This window comes from Rhipicephalus sanguineus, chromosome 10, assembly GCF_013339695.2.
Source record: "Rhipicephalus sanguineus isolate Rsan-2018 chromosome 10, BIME_Rsan_1.4, whole genome shotgun sequence".
NCBI lineage: Eukaryota > Metazoa > Arthropoda > Arachnida > Ixodida > Ixodidae > Rhipicephalus > Rhipicephalus sanguineus.
In genome coordinates this window covers 92,525,321-92,544,248 of record NC_051185.1, presented here as the reverse complement: position 1 = coordinate 92,544,248, position 18,928 = coordinate 92,525,321, and positions in this window count along the sequence as shown.

Here is an 18,928-nt window from a genome sequence, read left to right as displayed (position 1 = left end):
GGGAGTTGCCATTTCCACTTATAACAAGCCGATTTGGGCTTATTTTTTTCGCGGAGTCGCTTGTAGAATTTTCCGGTCGTTTGTTGCGTTTTAAATGCGAAGCATTGCTTAGCGAACATTTGGCACTTTGAGCGTTTCTATCTACGTATGTATCTATCTATCTATCTAGCCGCCTACGTCTGGGTGCTCTCATGATTGCCTCCTTAAATTGGTGTACACCAAAATTGACATGGGAGGGTAAGAGAATTTGATGAATATGGCTGTCGGGCCATGACATGAATAACATGAAAATCCTATCGCGTACGTCGTCAAACCCTTTCCTCCAGACACGTGTGGCACATACCCGTTTACCACGGGTCGCGGTGTACGGGTACACCGCGACACGTGGTAAACGGGTATGTGCCACAGGTGATTGACAGTTGATATCTACCCAGGAACGGCAAGAACAAACATTGGCAAATTAATTGCGAGAGCGTTAAGAAAAGCAGACATCGGCAGCGTTGATCCGAGGAATGTAAAGAATGAAAGTTAGGATCCCAGCAGGAATCGAACCCAAGAATTCTGCGTGGCAATCAGGTATACTACGACAGAGCCACGCCAAGTTATAAACGTTTGGAAAAAACAGCCTACGCAGGCATAATGTCGGTGCGAATTCAATTGTGGTTGTGGTGCTGGCTATCTAATTTTGCAAGAAAGCAATAAACGCTACGTGATTATCACACGATAAACACTACATGATACTCCTACGATACGGCGTCATATCATATTACCGTCTGTGGTTCAAGTGTTGGCTCCGCTTTGATAGCAGTCTAATAAACATTACGTTTGTATTCCTATGATTCAACAAGCTATATTGAAGTATTGCTCGACCCCGGAGGATTACATCAACGATAGTTACGTACGATATTCACATCATTGCACCGTATAGTGCACTTAGTCCGCCAGAATGGCGCAATGTCATCTTCATTTCTTACGAGGCTGGGCGATGGCCTCATGCTGACCGAAGATGATGCCAGATTGACTGAAAACCGCTTTGTAGGCTAGGATACGTAGGCCACATACGTCCAGATAGTCTACGGACGCGAAAAGCGCTATCCACAGATGTTGGTCTACCTAGCGCTATCCAGGCCTGCCAGCATCGACGGCCTATACCTCACCAACGCGAACAGTGACTTCAGGTTCCGACATGTCGCCGGCTCTATCGACAGACAATTTCTGGAATGACCAAGACATCCGCGATTTCCAAGAGCTCTACTGTACTTCATACTTCACTACACATGGACCCCTCGTCACCACGATCACGACCGAATCCAATAAAAATTCATGACCAGCTGCTGGTGCTCACTGACCACGGTGATGACCTTGTTGAAGAACTGTCAAGAACGTCTTCCACACATGCACACGGGTTTGTGAAACGTGCGTGCGTTCTCCATCACAAGGGACAAGTATAAGCACTACATATCAGCTTACCGCTTCTGATGTTGGTAATACCCACCTTGCCGTTGGCATCGTTACCCAATTGTAAACAAGTTGTTATATAACACACATGCGGCTCTTTAACATATATGTGTGCGTATAAAACCTATACAAATCTTTAGCGTCATTTTGTAATGTTTCGCTCAGTAAAAAAACGCCAGGCCTGCGCTGAAACCGCAGCACAGTCACAGCGAAAGCTGGAAGAGCGGCGTTTCTAGAGCCCGTTGTAAGCCCTCAGGGGGCTACAATACAAAAACACTAGAAAGGTACCCACTACGCCATAAATCCTAATTTTTGTGAGGTTGGGAAGCACCTACTAAGCCATTATTCGTCATTCTGCGGAGAAGCGAGGCACCAGCTACACGTCTGTAAGGCATTATGTGCACTTTGTTGACGCGACGACTGATGACGATGGCTCAGCCCTTCGTGATGGGTTGGAAGCTTTAAACGGCCCACCAGTTATGTGATTTGCATTGGGTGACGCCCGGTCGCTATTTCCCTCTCCCGTAATGCTGTATAACATACGTTGACGTGGGAGAGAGACGGCGGGGGGGGGGGCAAGAACTTTACTGAGTCCCCGAGGAAATGGATCATGCCCTTATGGGCTTCCTTGGCGATCAATACAAGTGCACTTGCGAGGAACCCACTACGCTATAAATCATTGTAATTTTACTGAGACCCCGAGGAAATGGATCATGCGCTTATGGGCTTCCTTGGCAACCAATACAAGTGCACTTGCGAAAAATCCACTACGCTATAAGTTATTGTAATTTTTGATAAGTAGGGCAGCAGGCACTGTGCCATTTTTCGTCATTCTACGGAGAGCCGTGGTACCAGCTAAACGCATGTAAGGCATTATGCGCACTTTGTTGATGTGTTGCCTGATGACGACGAAGAATTATGGCAGAGCCCTTTGTAATGGATTGGAAGCATTCAACAACCTACTCGTTGCGCAATTCGCATTGTGTGACGCCTGGTTACAGAATTCGCGTTGTGCGACACTTGGTGCTTGTTTTACTCTTCTACCACGCTATATTGCATATGCTAATGTGGTTCCTTCCCGACATGAAGCCTGTATAAGACCTTTTTGCAAAGCAGTTTCAAGCACCGGCATGGCTCAGAGGTTGAATACTGGGCTCCCACGCACAGGGCCCAGGTTCGCACCTCGTTCCATCCTGGATTTTTTTTTTCTTATTTCGTTTTTTTTTCTTATTTCGAGCGACACTGGTTACGGACACCGGCGGCGGCGGCAGCGGCGGCGGCGGCGGCGGACAACTAGGGCGCCAAAAACGGCCGGTGAAATGATCTCATAACAGCTTTCGCTGTAACAAAAATTACGCTACAGTCACCTTCCCGCCGCAAGCTTCGCATAACATCGACTCCCACGGTACGTGGGATCTGCCGGTATTTTTTTTTGTCCTACTGGCATGTTTCCAGCAAACATAGTTATGTTAGAGATCATCACATTCACCAATAGCGCGTTTGTGGTTCATTAGCAGCGCGTTTCTCGATGACATTGAGTAGTTGACCGTTAAGGTCCAATGTACGCTGAGGTAATAAACAAGTGCCGTTAATCACGCACTAGGAAACGTGCATTACCCCGAATGGAGACTACCCTGGAGTCAGTGTTCAATCGCAACTATGCGTTTTCGTTCATAGTTGCGCATATTTTCGGCAGCAGCGCATCGAACAGTGCACACGCTTACGACAAACTGCATCTTTTTGCAGCCATCTCAAGAAACGGCCGTGATGAGCAACAGCGCACACAAGATATGGTACGCCCACCAAGGCTCTACCACGTGACCAAGACTGCTGCGGGCGTTGCTGTATCGGCTTAAATACGGACTCCCTGAGCCCGGGCGTCCAGTTCGGCAGCAGCGCATCGAACAGTGCACACGCTTACGACAAACTGCATATTTTTGCAGGTGAGAGACAGCGTCTATTCGCTCTTAAATTTCTTTTTGTAATCTTGCTCTGCTGCCGAACACGCCCGTCCTTCTCGTGCTTTTGTATGATAGTTTTTGGATTTATCCATATGCTATTCTGAAATGTCGCCAGGGAAAGGGAAGGAGAGGGAAAGTGACTTAGCTGTCTTATTTGCCGAATTTAAGCGCGAAATACGTGCTGAACTCAGGGACCTGAAAAAGTCAGTTCAGCACTGCAGTGACACATGTGACGACGTCAAAGACGTGACAAAGGACCTGAAGGCAATAAGAGATAATTGAAAAGCTTGGTCTCTGAGAATCAAAAACTAAAAACTGTAAACAAACAGTTGAATATGAAATTACAGGATCTGGAACAGTATCAAAGGAGTAACAACCTCGAGATCAAAGTGTTCCGGACGAGTGCGATTCTCTCTTGGCCGTTCGAAAAATCTGTGAACTACTCGATGATGCAGTTGATGAGAGGGACATTGATATATGCCGTAGAGTTCTAACTGCGAACTCAACGACCAAGAACATTGTTGTTCGTGAAACGTGCAAAGAGAGACTCGATACTCGCGAAGGCTAAGAAAATGAGAATTGGCACAAAAGACATTGGCTTGGATGGTGCTAGCAGTGCAATCTTTGTCAATGAACATTTGACGCGGCACAACAAGCAGTTGCTTGGAGCGACAGTTGCAAAGAGGAAAGAACTCAAATGGAAGTTCGTGTGGACAGCAGGTGGAAAAGTCCTAGTGAGGAAAGATGAAGATAGGCGTATCCTGCGAATCTCTTGTCCGGAGACCTTTCTAAAATGAACTAAAATGTCATGAGTTAACTTTTTAAGCTTTACTCTTCAATATACATGAGTATGTGCGATGTGTACACATCAGAAGTATTTGACACCACATTTAGAAGAAATCAATCTGATTTTTCTTTGATGGACCTAAATATTAGAAGCTTAGAAAAGAAGCTTGATAATTTACAAATTTTTTGGAGTCTCTCGTGTAATATTTGAAGCCATTATTTTAATGGAGACTTGGCTGACCCATTCTGATGATACACCCATCCTTAATATTTACGCATACATATGCGTGGACCGCGATGGTAGAAGAAGGAGTGGTGTGGTGGTGTACATCAATAATGGCTATGCTTATAGCATCATGCAGGAATACACAATTACAAATGCAAATGTAGAGTGCTTAGTTATAAAAACACCTCAATTTAAACTTGCTGCCATATATAGGCAACCAGCTGGTTCTAAACGTGACTTCTCAGACTTTCGTGAGCAACTGCTGCAATTTTTTCAGACTGACAAGCTACCTTTTTTTTGTTCTTGATGATATAAATATCAATACAGTTAGCAATGAACTGTATGCGGTGGACTACAAGAGTTTGATTATGTCATACGGATATGAGAATTTGGTGTCTGCGCCCACACGTATTGATTCTAAAAAAGTTACAACCTTAGACATTTGTGTTACGAATATTAGCACAACAGAACTTAAGGGTGGAGTGATAGTTAGTGACCTGAGCGATCATTTGCCTGTGTTTTGTGTTACTGATCACTTTAAGCGTAGAGAACAACCGGAAATGCGCAAGTATCGAGTGATAAATGATAAATCACTTAAAAAATTTTTTTCACTCGTGGAGGCAATAAACTGGACTAGCGTGTATGACTGCAGCGATCCTAATGATGCATACGAAAACTTCCATAACAAGTTAAAAGCAAGTTTTGATGAGGCGTTTCCTTTACGGTGTGGCCGAAAACATAAGAAAACAACAAGAAAACCGTTGATAAACGCTGAACTATACAGCAGAATAATCGAAAAAAATAAGATATATCACACATTCATAACTACGCGTGATTTAAACCTATTCAAGGAATTAAGAAAGGTTCGAAATAAACTAACTGCAGACCTCAAGAAAGCAAAAGGAAATTATTACGAAAGCTTGTTTCTACGCCATCAAACTAATGCAAAGAAGATATGGGAAGCAGTAAACAGATTAACAAGCAGAAAAGCTGCCACCGCCAGCGTGCAAGAGATTGAGGTCAACGGCAATGTGATAACAGGGCAGTGTTTGTCTGACACGTTCAATGAGTATTTCATACAATCAGGAAAGGCTGATAGCGCAACTATAGGCATGCAACAACCAACAAGATACGTTAGTTCTCTACCAAATTCTATTGTTCTGCATCATGTCTCCCCACATGAAACCGAACTATTACTTCGTAGAATAAAAAATGATGTCGCAGGTGGTTACGATGACTTTAAAGCTCAACCACTAAAGTATGTCTCCAACTTAGTAGCAAACGTTCTAGCGCATATCATTAACCTAATGTTCGACATTGGTATCTTCCCTGACCGGTAAAAAATAGCAAGGGTTGTACCAATATACAAATGTGGAGATAAAAACGCCCTTACAAACTATCGTCCAATATCGATATTGCCTATTTTATCTAAAGTCTTTGAGTGGGCAATGAATCGCCGTATAACAAAGTTCATAGAGAAATACATAATATATCTAATTCACAGTTTGGATATCAAAAACACAAATCAACTGAACAAGGGCTACTTTATGCAAAGGAGAAAATCATTCAAGGTATTGAAAATAAGATTTATTGAGTAGGGTTGTTTCTAGATTTGCGAAAGATTCTGTTAACCATAGTCTATTACTTTCGAAATGGCAATGTTATGGTACACGTGCCACGTCATTAAAATAATAACAAACTATCTTGAGAAACGCTTCCAATTTACAAATGTAGATAATTACACCTCCGCATGGTTAAATGTAATAACTGGAGTGCCCCAAAGATCAGAGTTGGGTCCTACACTGTTTTTGTTATACGTCAATGACATAACTAACATTGACAAAACCCTCAATATAGTAATGTTTGCAGACGACACAAGCATATTTTTTACCTCATGGACGAAACGTCAACTTGAAGGTAAGACTAATTTTTATTTACCAAACCTTTCTGAATGGTAAAAAGACAATTGTCTTCAATTAAATGCCATTATGACATTATTTTTCAATAATGCCAATGATGACATTATTCTTTCTTTCCCAAATAAATGCGACCAACACGTCACGCATATTACGTATGGAACTCAAAGTATTCAGCAAACATCTGAACAGAAATTCTTAGGTGCTTGGTTCCAGGAATCTTTGGCCTGGTCATGTCAGGTAAACCACTTGGCAATCGATATAGCGCGATCAGTAGGATGGATTAGAAAATTTCCACATTATTACCTCTTCGCCAAAAAGAAACTCTTCATTACACTTTAGTATACTAGAAGATCGCCATTGTTCACTAGTATGGCGTACCACCACTCAGCGAAACCAGAACAGACGAACGATACTACAAAAGCGAGTACTGCGTATTTTTGAAAATTATGTAGGCGATATCCGTGATTTGCGAACCAGGAATTTATTTGTGCAACATGACATGCTTATGGCCAATGAAGTTTATGTCTATAAACTGATGCAGCATATACACACCACAGGAACATACAAAGATGTTGGTACGGTAGCTAAACCTCAGTACGGCTTTAGGCAGCAGATGAGGAGGCTTCCGAAGATTAGGACAAATTACATGAAGCAATTATTGTCCTATGAAGCTACACAGATTTTGAATAAACAGAAAGGTACAATAAACTGGGCAGATAGCCATAATAAGCTCAAAAGAAGGTTTGCGACGTTTCTTGTGACGACAGCTTGTGTTTTCTAAGATGTTGTTACGTTAATTTTAGATGCGAAGTATCTTAAGGCGGAGCTCAATCCGGTGGTGGTGGTGGTGGTGGTGGTGTGCGGCGTGACCACCCTTACTGCGCATGCGCATACCCTCTCCACACACCATCTCTACACTCACCCTCTCCCCTACCCCTCTCCACTTTCCCTCTCCCATCCCCCTTTCCACTTTCACTCTCCCATTCTCCTCTCCACTTTCCCTCTCCACTCCCCCTTTCCACTTTCCCTTTCCCCCCTTTCCACTCTTCCTCTGAAACGCGGGCTAGACATGCCGAAATTCGCTCCTGCGCAACGCCGCGATGAGCTCGAGCGCATGCGCGTCCCCTCCCCTTCTCTCTCCTCTTCTACGCTGCCCCCTCTCGCCCGCCTGTCGACCGCGTTCCCCGCTCGCCCTGTGAGAATTAACGGCCAGGCTAGATGGAAGATACGACGCGCGTAGCGTCCCTCTTCGCGTTCCACGACGCGAGGTCGGTAGCATGCCCAACGAACGCCAACGGAACGCGATCGTGCAAGTGCTCCGGCTTCGCATCGCCTCATGGTCCCCTTTAGCGGGAGATGGTGTAATTTTTACAGTACACCTAACATTCCTGCTTTCTATTGTAATTTTTCTTTGTATACCCAGTTGACTCATGCATTGCTGCTCTCTACGTATCTGTTACACGATACATAGAACTGCTTAGCTCACCTAGCACATGAATCCTGTGTGAATGAGAGAGTGATCCGTGCGAACAATTTGTTTATGTAAAATGCATGTATAATGTGTGTTCTCTGTTTATTATGTGCAAATGTTATGTACCTCACATTGTTACCAGGTGTAATAGATATAATTTCTTTTTTTTTGGTTGTACATTGAGCGAAACCTGAATTCTGACACAAAGTGCACTTTTTGTATGTGTATTGTCAACGCTGTATGAACTGAACGGGGGCAGGGGCCTCGTCAGGCGGTTTCAGCCTTTAGTCTCTGTCTCCGCAGGAAATGACCTGAAATAAATTACTTTGATTTTTTTTTATATTTTGGCTGCACAAAATAATAAGTGATCTTTTCAACTCTTTCTGCACTTTTTATTATAATTACATGCATTTTCAAGAATGGATATATTCATTAAGTTTCCGCTTCTTTTGGGCTTCTTCGCGAATATCGCGCCGCTTTTTTTTAGCTTATTTTGCGGTGAATATTTGCTTGTTTAGCTCGGTAGCATCTCGTAACTCTGGTGCGTAGGTACAGCTGTATATGCTTCTGCTATGGTAGGTGCTCTAAATTATTGACTGATTACGCTGAATAGGCTGCGCTTCAATATAATGGCTGAAGTTTTCACAGACACCCAGATTCAGCCCTTCCATGGCAATGTACAACTCAAGCTAAGTCATTACCACTTATCTCTAACCACACAATGTTCCCGTTGGGACTCTTTGTGCTCGATGGCTTCCACGACAAAATCAGTTCCGTACGTGAGTATATATCATTATACGCTACAGTCCACTAATCAGGCTGCACTACCAAGATTTTATGAATAAATCAATAAATCAATTACTAAATAATTGAATAAATAAATAAATAAATGGTAATGAAGAGAAGCAAGAGCCAACGACCCTTCGCTGGGCCGGCTGTTCTTGTTTGCTTGCTTGCTTGCTTGAACCTCTTCTACTGGCGCTTACCCACAAAGGGGGATTGGCCATGAAACCGGCAGTAAACATTATATGGAAATTTAGAATTTAGAAAATCGAGTATTGAAAATAAAATAAGAATCTTTGGTTATGTCCTCAACCACTTCCTCTTCCTCCTCTTCTTCGCGCCAGTCGATCTTTTGCCCGAGCCCCGGTGCCGTTTTTCGTCATTACACTCGGCCATGACTGCGAGCTTGCGGAGCTGCTGTCAATGTTTCTGGTGGCCGGCGGTGGCTGTGTCGTTATGGTCGCTCGCTGCAACGCTGGAGCTTGGCTTGATGCTTTGCCGATGATGGCTCTAGGAGACGACATTGGCTGTGCTGTGTCGGCCGTTGCTCTCCGCTGCGCTGCGACATTGCACGGGAAGCTTGCTCAGCCGTATCTGGCAGACGAGATTGGTTGTACCGGCATGGCCTCAAGATCGCTTGACGCTTGTGCCGTCATGGTGCTTTATATACATGCCGAGCTGTTGGCGACACTGATCGCCTGCTGAAGAAGTCACAGCATATCTCCGAAGTGAATGATGACGAAGGAACTTGCTGCAGAAGTTAACTCCGGTAAACCGTGAATCCTCTGTAGATATGCTCAATCATCCTTATATAAGAAGTGACACGAGAGCTGTTGTGGTGTGATTATATATACACATTATATACACATTGTTTATAATTTACATATCGATGCACTATATAGACAAACTTACATATTGATGCAGTATATACTATTTGCTCAAGAGCTTCAGAATAGTAGAGATTGTAGCGAGATTGTTGTCAAACCACAAGCGGTCGCATACGTTGCAGATTTGGACGAAACTGCGATCTAGGAAATCGCGCTTAAAGCGAGCATCGGCGCCACCAACCTCAGGTAGCGACCGCTTCAGGCGCTTGGCCGCTGCATCCCGCACCCGCGCCGATTCGTGGTCCGCTTGCCGACGCTTCCGCGCTGCTTCTGCTTCGCGAACTCTCAGCTCGGTGTCAGCTTGTATTTGCGCCCGCTTCACTGCGGCCTCGCGGGCCCGCGCCGCCTCCGGGTACGCTTGTCAACGAGCTCGTTTAGCTTCGGCATCGCGTACCCTCGCTGCTGCCGTCGCCTCGGTGCTGGTAGTGGCTTGTGCTAGCTGTCGGCGCTGCCGTCTCTCTTCGGCCTCGCGAGCTCTCACTGCAAGGTCTTGGCGGTGAGCCCGCACTGCTGCTGCATTCCGTGTCTTCCGCGCTGCTTTCTTGGCTTCTTCGGTGTTCATGATGAGTAGCGGTAGTGAAGTACACTGAGTTATGCCTGGCGAAAGAGAAAAGTACACATCATCTCCCCCTACGGGCAACCATTGTGGGATACGAAAGCATCGCGGGGGGTGCGCACCGAGTTTCTGTTTCTCTTATGTGACTCAGGAGATGGTGGTTGTCGAGTCGCTTGAATTACCGCTAGCCGATGCTGGCGTTTACGTTCGGCTTCCCGAGCCTTCCTCTGCTCCGCGGCGGTGGCGCTGCCGCGGCAACTAGCGCCGACGTTGACGTTGTTTATGGCGTTTCGCACACCGTTGCAGCGAGAGAAAATGACGGAAGCACAGCGAACGCGCGCTTTCACAGCCTCGTAGCTTCGAGATTCGCTTGCAGATGTTGCCGTTTGCGTTCACTTTCACGAGCGTCTCTTGCGCCGTTGCGAAGAAGAGTGCAACGCTTGCCGGCGTTGCTGTTTACGTTCAGCTTCGCGAGTGTCCATAGCACCGTTGCGAAGGATAGTGCAACAGGAGCGAGCGCGCGCCGCATTATATACGAGTGCACAGCTGTGGAGGAGAGAAATGGGAGAGTAGAAACGAAGCGGAGACAACGCTCACGCCACCTCCACCCGCCTCCTCGCGCTCACGCGAGGAGAGCGGGAAGATATGGCACATGCGTAGGTTAGGTGAGGACGCCGCAGAACGGACACTGCCCCGAGCATAAGATGCTTTCGCATCTAAAAGGAGGCGCGCCAAGAGCGAGCGGTATCTAAGGCGTCGCCCTCGGCGCGTACTCAAGTGCACGATTCGAGGGCGCGTGTGCCGGGAGCGGAGCACGCGCCCTTGAATCAACGGAGAGCACAGCTGCGCCTCTAGCGGGAGCAATGAGAACTAGCGTACACGGCAGGAGGGACGAGAGACAACCCCCCAGCGAAAGGAGCAAGCTCCTAAAATGTGAAGCTGCCTGCTCAGTCATTCTGTGTGTTGTCACACAAATGCGTCTGACTTCGAACTGGCGTAGTTATTGATGGCTTTTAAGAGAATCGAGCACATGGAGTATTCGTTTCTATTGGGATCTTCTCTGAGGCTCAAGGGGCGAACGTCCGCACATTCGGCCAGCGACTGCGGTGACGTCCTGGGATGCGGCTCCGACGTCGCAGGGCCTGTTTTGTTGCAATGACCTGACCGGGCTAGTTTGCAGAGCAGTGGAGTGTCCAGAACAATGGCAGCCGGCGTCACCGTGTGCTTAAGTGATGGGGGGCGTGATAGTAGCTTCTCCAACTGATTTTGGTGGCAAATGCTCTCAGTCTCTGGCGGTATTGTGCTATTGTCGCACACCCACACACACTGAGAAAGCTCTAGTGGTGTATAGCATCTGGGGTCAGTGCGAACGGCAGGGCAGTCGACGACGCTCTCTGCCGAGGGTTCGTAGGGAAAACCTGCAGATTCGGCACGGTACCCTTCACGATTTCGGTCATCGAGGGAGGGCTGGGTGGTAGAGGCCCGAGCTGCACTGTCTGTCGTGTGCTCGAGGAGCCAGAAAGAAAGCGACTCTCCACACGGCTTCCTGGTAAAACAAAGCGTTTATTTCAGAGGCGCCCGGACGCGCCTGCTCTCGCGGTGTAATCCGATCCGCGCACCGGGAGGGCGCGCTGGGCTGTCCGTCGTTTACCCTACGCGGCGCGTGCGTGTTACAGTAGGCGAGGCGCCATGCCACACTGTCGAGGCTCTGTGTCTCACAGCTGCTATCTGCAGCAGACAGTGGGTAGACAGGCGCTATATGAAATTCGCACGTATTCGTAGGTATTTGAAAGTGGTCGAGACTTCTCAACTTAGCGCACCATTCGGACAAGGACCGCTGCCTGAACCCTTCTTAGGCACGCCATGCCTTGGCGGCATCGCGAAGGTCGTCTATGGCAGGCCACCAAATCTGCTGGTCCGTCCAGGCCTCGCGATCTCTAAGAGCGTTATGGTCGCCACCCAATTTCCGGCGTCGTCCTGGAAGTCCCAGAAGACGGGTAGTTCCCATGGAGCTACTGATGGTAATGTGGCTTGCGAGGAGGAACCGGAAATTCTCGCAGCGAAACGGTCTAGTTCCTTAGTTGGCAGGGATGTTGCCCGCATGATATTCATGAGGTAGTCCAGCGAGGAGCTTGAAGACACAAGGGTGGTATATACGAAGATTACAGGGGCATCGGCAGTCACGGGGTGGTCGAAAATCCGAAATGAGATGATGCCATGCAGGCGAGTCGCTGCGACATACTCACAGCGGTGCGGAGGATCTCAGCTGCGTTGATGGGTGAAGCACCGAAAGAGCCACTGGGGGCGGTTGCGGAGTAGGCGGTTGTAGCAGCGATAAGAGCAGTGATGTCATGGATAAAGGAATCTTAGTCGGCAACCCTTTGCTGCTCGGTTGTCGACGGAGGCCTGAAATCGCCGTGGTCGGCGATTTCCGGGAGGATGATTCTTTGCTCTCTGTCATCAACATGATGCATCGAAGCGCCGGCACAGGAGTACCGTCGATCCGCTGAGGATGCCTTAATGCCGCCCTCGGACGGTGCTTGCAGGGCCGACAAGTTAGCGGGTGTCGAGGAGGCCTGGACGCCGTCCCCGAACTGGGCTTCCTGCAGCGGTAGGCGAGCGGTTTGCATCGCCGAGGACTCCACCTCAAGGCTGGAGTTCGCAGGGGTTTCGCGATTGCGCCACCGTAAAGAGAAACAAGACGCAACGAGCGTACGCTGGGCCGGCTATTTTTGTTCGGAACCACTTCGTCTTCCTCTTCTTCGCGCCAGCCCATCTCGCGCCCATGCTCCGGTGCCACTTTACGTCATTGCAAAAAATAAAAATAAATAAATAAATAAATAAATACATAAATAAATAAATAAACAACTCACAAACCTATATACACTTGACACCATCGAACACCTTGCATTAAATTCATTTTTAACAAATAGCGGCGTTCTGACTAACCTTCTGAACTTAAAGGACCCCTGACAGCGAAAGCTTTGCTTGCGACTTTTTTACTGTAATTTGTGGCTTTGTGTCTGGTAATACGGAAATTGACTCGTAAATGCTGTAACGGATCGTATACTCAATGCTAGCGTCGGTAATTGAGAACGATTTTGGGTCAGTTTTAACCGCCAGTCTAAATACCGTAAGAAACTAGCGCCCCACAGCGGGAGAGCGCCCAAGATCACGTGCACTCAAGCTTTGGTGTCGTTGAAAGCGCATTTTTCAACTCGGGGCCCCACGCGCCGTAAATAATGAAACAATGCGGGTGCTTCGGTATCTTAAGCGCGTATTCTGCCCTCGTCTGCCCTTTTCTCAGCAAAAATAAAAAAGCATTCCTTGCCAAAACAGCCAGAACTACTTTGAAAGAAGCCCAACAACCGAGCGATTGGGGTGACCAACAATAGTTCTCGCTGGGTACCAGTCGGGCGCCCCGGAAAACTTCTCTGACGTCGGCAGTACTCGCTTAACTCTTGGAAATTCACGCGGAGCCTCGGCCGGCGTCATACGAGTGGCGTTGTCGAGAGGTGCTGCCAACTCAGATGAGCACTTACTTAAAAACTTGCTTTAAAACCAAATTAAATTAAAAACTTAGTTTAAAACCAAATTACAATATATGAAAGCAAAAGACCGGCACTGATAATCGGCCAGAAGTGGCCCCCTATAAAGGACACTCAAACAACACAAATATCCTGAGGTTTCAATTTTGGTGTCAGGGGTCCTTTAGCAACGTCGCTAGACTACCCTGTCTTGAATCTATAAGTTCATTTGAAATACTAAACTTTCTTGTTATTATTCGTGGTCTTATTAGCGTAAATAAAAATATTTGTCTTTTACCGCGTACAACCAAACGCCTATTTCCGGCACATGCACATCATACACATTCCTCGTTCTTCTAACGTTAGCGAATGCTTTACATTTAGTTTCTTTTTTCCTAGAGCAATTAATGAGTGATACGCACTATCGGACGATATTGTGAAACTAACACTTGTGGGCGATTTTGAAGCAAAAAAAAAATGGCGAAGCTTGGACAAAGCCCCGCAAGGCTTGAAACAGCGACACGCGACGATTCTGAAGACTGATGTGGTTCCCTAAGAGGTTGTTTCTATACCATAGCTAGGTGATGCAGGTTGTTTTTAAGTTGCTTATAGGTCGTTACTAGGCTTTAGCTAGGTGATGCTAGGTTGTTCCTACGTTACTTCTCAGCGCAGAAATGTTCGAGTTAAACCAACAGGCAGTCACTGACACGACACGGATGTCCAAACTCCAGAGGCAGAACCTCACGCTGAAACCAAGCATTCGCATCACTGATAGATCTACCGGCACGTCCTCGTTGGCGAAGGCCTTCCATCACTTCGCGGTCTTCTCGCAGCCGTCTTTGCCTTTCGCGTTATCTTGTATTCTCTCGTTGTACAGGCACGTACTTGTACAGGTACATACCTCGGGGTATTCGGCTCGCCGCCATCGCTCCGCTACCATTTGATGTTGGGTTAACTGTTGCCTTCTTCATTTATAATGAACGAGTGGCAAGTACTGGCATTTAACCAATATCTGTGGCACATACCCGTTTATGATGATGCTAGTTTTAAATACGAATGCATTTCTTAGTCGGGCTATGTAAGGCAACCGGCGTTGTCCGCGCGCCTCTCCGCTCTCACTCCCTCTCCCATAGCGACAGCTGCGGGCGCGCGCGCTTATCCTTGCCCCTAGCAACAGGAGCAGGTGGTGCGGGCGGAGTAGCGAAGAGTGAGTGGAGTGGAGGAGCGCGCTCTGGCGTGTGAGGGCGCTCGCATCGCGGGAGCTCGGCCAGCGCAAATTTTTTCCAGGTGGCATTGGCTCGGCGGAGCCCCCGCGCGTGTGGAGAGGGTAGGTGCAGTGCTTCGCCGCTCCTTCTCTCGCCGTTCGCTCTCTCTTCTCCCTGCGCCACCTCCTCAATGCAGTGCGTTTGAAACGCGTTTGTGCTGCCTTGGCACAGCCTGAAAACAGCGCGTTCTAAGCGCGTTTGTGCTGCAATGAAGGCGGGGGCAACATCCCTGAGGTGATTACGAACGCACGTAGGAAGCGTTTGTTGAAAGAGGCGCCCAAAAGGGAGACACTTGAGCGCGTCGATGCGTCCAGCTTTACGTCATTAAATTTACTACGCCGTGTACTCTCGGCGCAAGAAATGCATTCGAATTTCCTCACGATTCCCTTCGGGGAGGTGGGGGCATTTTTTTTGCTTCGTCGTACAAGCAACCATTTGCTAAACAGCTTCGCTGTTCAAAAATTAAGGGTATATTGTTTGCGTTTGCTTAACTTGGTATTTCATCTCTGTCAAGCGCATGTGTGTAAATCGGTAACAGATGTACCAGTCAAATTTCTTGCCTTCGCTTGTTCGATTGTATGTGGGGTTGTTCGACAATATAGTCACAACCTAATGTTTGTGCAAATATTCGTGCAATTAAGAAAGCAATGCTCTGTGCCATCCTCGAAATGGCGTCACCGCATAAAGGGACGCGTTATATGCGTAATTAATATCTGAAAATGTCATTCCGATCATTTAAATAGTGCTTTTTCCATGGCGGAAAGACACGAATCGTGGCAATTTTTGTTTTTTGCCTGTTAGCCATGTTCATAGAAAGAACTCGCCAGTTTATGTACACCGGTTACTGTGTTAAATATAAAAGAGGCTTTGGCATACGTAATTAGGCTAAAGCATGCCCACTGCGCGAATGTCTACACAATTACAGCGAATTCGTCCGCGTACTGCTTTTAGGGACATCGTATCGCTCAACCGAATACATTGTATTATAATCATAACAATACATAAACAACCAGAAAATTTGATCGTTATAACCAACTACCGTTATATCCATACCGGAAAAACGCAAATAAGTAACACATCCGCATGTTTTCCAGTGCATTCAGACCTCCTTATTCGCAAACTATTAGTGAACCGGATCGAGCAATGCAAATCATGAAGATCAACGAACACCATTACAGGCTTTTTTTTTCAATAGCCATAAAACAATTCAACGATGTTGACAAAAGTCGGAAATCTGCAGAGAAATAAATGTATGAAATTGCACTAAAACACACTTGACACATCATATAACGTTGTTGCAATCACAAGACGCAATTCTGATAAGATAAAATTCAAGGGAACCTTTTTCTGCTTAATGACTCAGTGATATGCCCCTGTGTTTCAGTCGATCAGACATTAAGGAAATACTTCAGTGGTTACTGCTGGGGCCTTTGACGAGAGGTAAGAGATTGCATACACGCTCTGCCTCCGGCAGCAGTATGGCCAACTCAGCCGGCTTCCAACTCAGCAGCCTTCCGGCATTGAACTGCGCACGAAAGTGGTCTATTCTCGCCCACATTATTATTGGCACAAGCACACAGTGACACTGGCTTCTCTTTCAAGCATATACGGTCGACCACTAACTTACGGGCTTAACAATATTCAGAAAACGTATTCTAAGAAGCAATGATAATGGCTCTGGTTGTAGGTAAAAGTGATATTAGATACATATGATATGGTAGCAATAATTTGCTTGATATAAGGGTCAACTGACTGTCAGCATATTTAATTGAAATTGTTTAGTAGGTTCATTGAAAAATTGTAAGCCCCTATGATCATTGCGGAGCCTGGCTGAGGAGAGGTCTACCACTCGATTAGTTCTAAATGGCCTCTGAGATCCGATGCTGCAGCGCGCGAATTCCAAAGTTTACCCAAAGTGGTATATGGTGAACAAACAGGAGAAAGTCCCTCAGACAGGCTGGCCAGCGTTTCGTTAGGAAGACCTATCATTGTCAAAGGCGCCTTGTCATCCGTAGCGATAGGAGGACCTATCTTTGACAAGGCGCCATTGACAAACATAGGTCCTCCTATCGAAACGTCGGCCAGCCGGTCTGAGGCACTTTCTCCTGTTTGCTCAACCTAGCCCACTCTTTGGTTCCATCTGTCGGCTGCCGTCTTGACTTTGAATGTTAACCCAAGACACAGAAAATTCTTTTGACAAGCTGCAGTCCAAAAATGTCACGGATGGACTGAAAACGACAAGGACGAGGACGGAAATTGCGGCATTTATTGTAAAAAACAATTACACAACACACACACATACCAATATATATATATATATATATATATATATATATATATATATATATATATATATATATATATATATATATATATATATATATATATATATATATTATATACACACACACACATATGGGTCATTCCATACCAAGTGTCCCAGACGTGGCGCGAGCGCATCGCCGATTTTGCTGATCAATTTACACTTTAGTCCAAAACCGAATGGAGTATTGTGGCAAAACATTCTTCCTCGAAAAAAATGTCACGACCGTGGCGCCCCCTCAAAGTTCGCTTGCTTTTGGTAAATAGTGCCTAAGAGAAAAATGGATATAAAACTGTTTATGAGTGTTGATCTTCGAAACAGTAGTGCTAGTTCTAGTAGTGCTATTTAACCATTCCGAAATGTTTGTGTTTAACTACCAGCTACGTATTTTCGTAAACAACGAAAATCTTCAAAGTTTGCGACTTTTTCTTAAAGGGGTACTGACACGATTTTGAGACATCGCAAAAGGGACATTTTTCGTTTCCATGGTATGCAGTCCAACGCTGTCCACACACCGGAGTCAGAGAACACGTATAAAATATTTTCATTTGACTTTGAAGTTTTCGTCGCGCAGCATCTGCTAGCCAGCGCCACTGCAATGGACATTATCCCGACGAGCCAAGACAGTTCCCCCGAGTTTGCGAGTTCTGCGTCCTGCATGCAGCCTAAATCGTAGAATTCACTGTCAGGGTCACTGGACGACAATTCATTCATCGTTCCTTATGTGCACCAAGAGCAGATGACGGATTTGCCTAGTAGGTCCCGAGTTTCTGTATCAACGTGACGTCACACTGCTATGAAACGTCACTGAGAAGCCGCTTCCTCGATATCGAAACCGAAAGTGTATCTTTAAGGTAACGGTAATTAAAATATATACGATGCATTCCCAGGCACCACAACACGCGTTTTAGGTTTCGCGACACCAGTATTTTTTATTAGAACAACAATCCGAAAATTTTCATAATTTGTGTCAGTACTCCTTTAAGCTAACTGAAATCTCCCGAAGCAATCTTAATATTAGTGTGGTTTTCAGGAAAGTGCATTTTAGCGCAAAAATGTTTGGCTGTGAAATATATATCAAATCTTCCCCAAAAAAGTTAAATCAGTGATTAACGCATGAATAACGTATTTTTTGTACTGATGCGATCCAAGTAACAATCCTCATGATATGAAGTTTGATAGACGACTTCACCGCTATGTATTGAAGGAAGTCCAATCAAATCTTTTTTGTTGTTGTTTTACGGAAGAAAATAATTTTTGCAACTAGGCCCTCCAAACGCACCCTGCATCTCTTTCTGTTGCCATTTCGCCGCAAAACAAGTGGTCACCCTTGTAGCTGACACTCGTCACGGGCGGTGGCAAGGTGCGAGATGTATGCCAGCGAAACTTGAGCTCCCGAAGGTCTTGTAGCCTTGATGACAAGACTACGAGTAATGAATTCGCTTTACAATGTGAGGTTGCTTGGCGGGCCCAATGGTAAGTATGGACTCAGGACAGCAGATTACGGTGTATCGCATGTTTCGCGTTGTTGGCATGCTCCATTCAAACTATGCTTGACGCATCTCCCAGTGTGGCACACATACACTTATCCACACTTTAAAGGAATTCACACAGCACCCCTTCTGCGCACTCGACAAAGTGCGGCCTGTGCGTTGTTGCCGTAGCCCTGCCGCATCCTTGCCACGGTGTTGGTCATTGTGCAGAGCTTGGACAGCCTGCGTGGTCCACTGAATATGGCTCACGTGATACCGCTGGGCCACCTTTCT